We start from the raw sequence: 5655 nt of genomic DNA, 5'->3' as shown, positions 1-5655 counted from the left end.
GGCCGTAATGCAGTCAGAACAGCTTCTTTAGCTTCTGAGGCAAAAGGGGGTCTGTGTGTGTTAAATGTGAGGTGGCCCTCGCACTTCATAATCTGTGCTCCTCTAGGCTCTTTTATCTGGGATCTCCATGCAGCTGATGTACTACAAAGTAAAGGACTTCAGGCTACTATGGTAGGCAGGTTTTTGCGATTTCTACTCCTTTTTGGATAACTATTTGCATGGGCACTGCCATTGTTACATGATTTGAGAGGGAAAGATTCACACTCTGTTTCGGACACTTGCCTTCCATTGCATCCACACAACTGCTCTGCTTATAACAGTTTCTGCAAGGAAAAAAAAAATCCTTTAGAAGTACATCACTATTTTTTCTGTCATCAAAGAAACCAATTTCACCCAGAGCCTCATTAATAGTGGAGGTGGAAGTGGAACTCTAACAGCAAAACCCCAGCAGGCGTAATATGCTTGCTTGGGTTTTTTTTTCTTATTAATGTTAATCCCACATTGCTTATTGCTTTTTTGGAAGAGTCTGATTAGAACAAAAAGAACTGATATTAGCATTAATTGAGAGAAGTTAATTTAACAATGCAGACTGGTAAATGACCTGCTCGGGACAATGCAAAACTGATGAAACCCAGATCTTTGCTACCATTTTCAGAGGAAGGTATTATAGATTGTTAATTCTGCATTATGTATTATTAATTTTGCATCTATTTTTATTCTACCAACAAAACAGGATTACTTCAGAATAATTTTTTCTTTCATTCTTTCTGCTTTATTAGCAAGTAGTGATGGATGATAGTTGAATATCTACAAACTTTCCATGCTTTTCTACCCGGTTTCTGGATCTGCCTCTGGCAACATGTACGTAGATTCAGCACTGATCCCAGTGATGTCAGTCTCTATTGAATTTACTGAGATTAGACCATGGCCTTTCATATCCAGCTCTCTGCTGAGGAATGTGCTGAACTGATTGACCAAAGGAAGTGTTCATTTTTAATGTCATTCAGAAGTTATAAAAGATAAAATAAAATTAACCCTGCAAGAATGATAGCCCTTGGACTTATCAGAGCAAACAAACAGGACCCTTACTTTAATTTGCTGCAAAGCCTGTGAAAAATAATAGTCTTTGAATTAGGTGTTTGGTTATCTTTTAGAGATCTCTCCACTTGGGCCTGCCTCTAAAGAACAACAACGTCAAAGCAACACTGCGGGAGGAGCCAGGTCCTACAGCCCTCCTGCTTGGAGCATACTTCACTTCGGCCTTTTGTACACTCCCTGAAGTGAGACAGACACCTCCAGCTGCTCTCCCGTTAGGCGTCTGTTGGGAGCAGATTGCTCAGGGTCCATGAGGGCTCATGCCAGGAAGACCCCTAAAGGGCATGCTTCTCTAGCCTTTTTCCACAGAGTTTGTCTCCTGTGAAACAGCGCACTCCCTTGCTTGGTTGACAAGCCAAGAGGGCCAAAACCTAGAACATTAAAAAAACCCTAATAACGCATAAAATTGGTAGCCTTGATTTGCGCATAAAACATGGCAAATTTAATGTCTCACAAAAGAGTTTTGTTTTACACTAATAGACTTAATTAACTCTTTCTTAGATAATTATGAAAGTGAGATCTCAGAAAAGGTGGATAAAGAAATCTCATTCTTTTAGTTTTAAAGTTTTTTTGAATCTATATTGTGCTTTGATTTTCATAGTTGTGCTTTTTTATGGCCTAATGCATCACAGAGTTTGGGCAATTTGGCATAAAATAAAAGGAGCAAAATTAAAACATAAAATGTCATAAATCTTTTCTCCCCAATTTGTTTGCACCACTAAAACTTGAAGCATTTGTTTTAATCCCCAATTTCTGATGGAGACATTTATTTTACGCACAGCTGAGCATGGAAATAATCTATGCTTATTTTCATTGGATTGCTTTTGCCTCCTCAGATTAATTCTGAAGAATGGGGCCTTGATGTTTGTCTTAGTTGTCTTTTTGAACTTTCAAATTATAATTCATAAAACACTTTGTGATAAAATCCTAACATTTTTACTGTGTTTTTTCACAAATTTTTAAAGAAGCCCTAACTGCTTATCTATCATCCCTCTGTTATTGTAGGGCTGACAACTTCCTACTTCCATCTTGGCCCTTTTGCTAAGGAAGCCTTGCTGAAAGAAAAGGTATTTTCACCTGAGCAGTGAGCGATGTTTGCCCAGGCAGATGGCTTTGAGGATCAAAAATAGCTTGTGGCCAGCTGACTTTGGGTGAGGTGGAGGTGGGGGCGGTCACATCTGTCTATACACATCTGTGCAGCCCTCTCATTGCTGCCCACAGAAACCATGCCAAGTGCATTTTTTCCTGTGGAAAGGAAAAGTCGTGCTGAAGAACTAACACAGCCTTGGCTATGCGTACTTTTCAGAGGACTTTCTGATGACTATTAATAAGTTTTGAATCCCACCCCTTTTTCATCCTACCTATTTGCTGGGGCTTCTTTTATGCGGAGCGTCAGGACATATGAAAGGGTAATGTTGTCTTCTCCTTGATGTTTGCTGGTCTGAAGGAGGTATAGGAGTTCAACAAAAAAGCACTTCACGGTGTTAAAGGAGTTGGTATTAAATACCGCATTCAGGTGGAGACAGGTAAAAACCAGAACGTCCATCCCAACATCCACTGGAGCGGGTCCTGGTACAAATGTCTCCTGCAGGCTTCCACCGGGTCAGGCTTCTCCTCTCCTTCTGTAAAAAGCCGTGCACAGCCAGGGTGTAGCTAAGAAACAAATAGGAAGGGACAAACTCTGAAGGACAGCACCTACCTTTTTTTCTGAGCCCTTTCATGGCTACATGCTGCCCTGAGAAATGAAGGCAAGTTAAAACCAAAGAATCACCTCGTAATTCAGGTCTGTGACAGAACATGAATGTGTTTCCGAAAACTGAAGCCCTCTGAGACCTGGAGAGCTTGTGGTTTGGCCCACGCTGCCTTCGCATTGCGGTTATTTGCCTATGGTAGCATTCACACAGCTCTCGCCGGACAATGAGGTACTGTTTCTGCCTTACAGCTGAGCAACCACTGCCCCCAAGTGCCCATTTGAAGGCTATTTTTTAAGATGGGGGTTCACAAGGTTTTGCATGTGTGTGATACTGAGGTTAGCAGTGAGGCCATCTCACAGGCTGCTGTCTGTGCAGTCTCAGCCTGGCTAGCTCCAGCAGCGGCTCGCATGACCGAATCACTTCCTTTAGTATCCCACGACCCATTTTCTCCCCACTGAACACCTATCACCTCTCAGAAACCATGATTTTCTAGTGTCTCCATTTCCTATGGTATTGCCTTTACACCCTGCACATTGTAAATCGGTTCCTTGAAAGCCACTTCATTGTCAAGATCAGTGCCAGACTACCATGAAATTTCGGTCTTCCATATGCTAAAAAAACTAGGTTTCCTTATGTCTCCATCCAGAGTAACGGCTCTGTGTCATCCAGCATCATTATACCTTCGCTTTGCTTTTCAAATCAAATCAAATCAAATCAAATGCACTCTTTTTACTTGGGCAATGTCATTCTCCAGCATTCATTTTCCCAGGAAAAAGATATTTCCCCTATAAGGCTCAGGCCCTTTCTTACCTGAGCAATTATCTCCTTCAAGATTTCTTGCTGCCTTATCAACAGCAACTCTTTTCAAGACTCTAGCTTTACCAGACTTTTTTTCCCCTTTCCTTCTTTTCTGGATGCCCCCTCCAACTTCCCACCATCCTCATGCCCCTTGAATTTATGAAGTTTCTTTCTACACTTACCTGCATTCTCCGGCCCCTCTTCCCTTGCAGGAGCTACTTTCTCTTCTGTCCTCCTCCTTCTAGTCTCCTCCACAACACATCTCCACACAACAATGGCCCTCCTTCTTCTCTGATCCCTTCCTGCCCTTACCTGACTCCCTCCTGGCAGGACTGATCCTGATCATTGTGATGGCTCCCATGATGGCTGTCCTAGTGTCAGGGTCACCCGCTTGGTGTAGCAGCAGCTCCAAGGTGGCTCTCCATCAGCGTAAGTCCATCCAGTGCCACCAGCTGCTCTGTGTGACCTTAGCTGACAGCCACTTTGTTGTTCCCTGTTTGTCACCCTGTGGCGGTCTCCGTCAGTTTTTGGACTAGGGGTGTTGAATAGCTCCTGATAAATACTTTCCGGCATCCTGCCTGCAGTAGCACCAAAAGGCGTAGCAGCCAAGCCACTCCGGGCTTCAGCCTCCCCCACCCCCTCAGATTGGGAACCTCTGAGTCCCACTCTGCTTTGTGGAGATCGACCTCTCCCCCAGCTGTGGATACATTGCACAGTCAGGAGTCTTACTGCTGTTCTTCAGGCTCCAAGGGTGGCTTGATTATCATCAACCAGGTAACCTGGCATCCATCAGGGCATTATCGGTGCTGCCACACAGATAATGAGGTCTGATTTGACCTGATCGGATCTGTGTCTTTTTCTTTCATTACCATTTCAGATTTCTCTTAAGCCACACTAGAAAGTACTTTGAAGAGGCTTCCCAATTCTAAACTGGGACAAACTGGAAGTGTTGGTGATATTATTCCCAAGGCCTACAGTGCCCATTCTTGCTCATTATTGTCCCAAGTTACATTTCATAATCTCAGGGACCCATGACAGGCAGTGCACATGTGGGTGATGGCTGAGCTTTCCCAGTGGTTAGAAATTACGGCCACAGCAGTGGTGCTCCTTAGCATCACCTCAAGCATGTCAGGATCAATGAGAAATTCATTGCCTATCATGTGGTACTGCTTTATTCAAATGTATTGAAGGTAATTAGACACATTTGTTTAGTGTGCACAATGCTGGCTTTGCATTTAGAATAGCTATATATGAATGGATTGATGGTATTTCAATCTCAGGCATCTGATATTACAGTTAAATAAAACAGGCCATGAATACACACTACAATAACATTTACTTGAAATGAAGGATGGAAAGAAAAGAAGAGAGACCACAATAATGCTTTCAAGCCCCAGTAGATTTGTGATTCGTGCTAACTTGGCTGTAATAATCTTCCATATCTAGGTTGATGTGTCTGTCAAAAATGTTGGCATGAAAACTGAGGAAAAAAATAGACGTCAGTAAGCCAAAAGCCATTTTTTTCCTCTGTGACAGAGACAGCCTCATTCTGATCCCTTTATCACTATTAGAAATTCAGAGCAACTGATTTAAGAGTTCAGTTTGTAATGTGTACACACACATTAGGAAAAACAAATGAAAACGCTTTCTCTATTCAGGCCAGTGAGTAATGCAGCAGTGTCTGGATTCCTCTCCCACACACAGCATGATCGAGCAGAAACCCTGCTGGTAGGCTGAGCAAGGGGAAAAAAAGTCCTGTTTTGTTTATGTGATACTGTGCAATCAGGTTAGCAAAACTTCTGAGGCTGTTCTACCAATGACTCCCCAGTGGTATCATCGCTTTACAAAGTCTGTCTGGAAGCAGCAAATAATTGCCAGCAGGCAAAAGAGAATTTTAAGAAAAAGAAAAAAACAGGCAAGAAAACATGAAATCAGGTACCTACCCATTCTGCCCAAGAGCCAGCTGAGCGCCCTGCAGCCTGTGGTGCTCAGGGAGGAGAAATTCAGGGGGAAACCTCTGGAGCAAGGCTCTTGGGGGTGTCGCTAAGTGCTGCTGAGCAGGTCCAGT

At 43.1% G+C, this 5655-nt stretch overlaps 1 long non-coding RNA gene across 1 annotated transcript; it reads right to left on the bottom strand.

Annotated features, from left to right (window-relative positions):
• Positions 1–296: 296 nt before the first annotated feature.
• Positions 297–2850, bottom strand: LOC143155912 (uncharacterized). The gene is made up of 3 exons (XR_012994503.1): positions 2795–2850; positions 2457–2717; positions 297–323 (listed from the first exon to the last, which is right to left on the bottom strand). It is a non-coding gene; the product is annotated as an uncharacterized LOC143155912 (long non-coding RNA).
• Between the last annotated feature and the right edge of the window lie 2805 nt (positions 2851–5655).

This window comes from Aptenodytes patagonicus, chromosome 1 (genome assembly GCF_965638725.1).
Source record: "Aptenodytes patagonicus chromosome 1, bAptPat1.pri.cur, whole genome shotgun sequence".
In the NCBI taxonomy this organism is placed as follows: Eukaryota; Metazoa; Chordata; class Aves; order Sphenisciformes; family Spheniscidae; genus Aptenodytes; species Aptenodytes patagonicus.
Note: the sequence above shows the minus strand (reverse complement) of the source record. Positions and strands in the feature narration are given on the sequence as shown.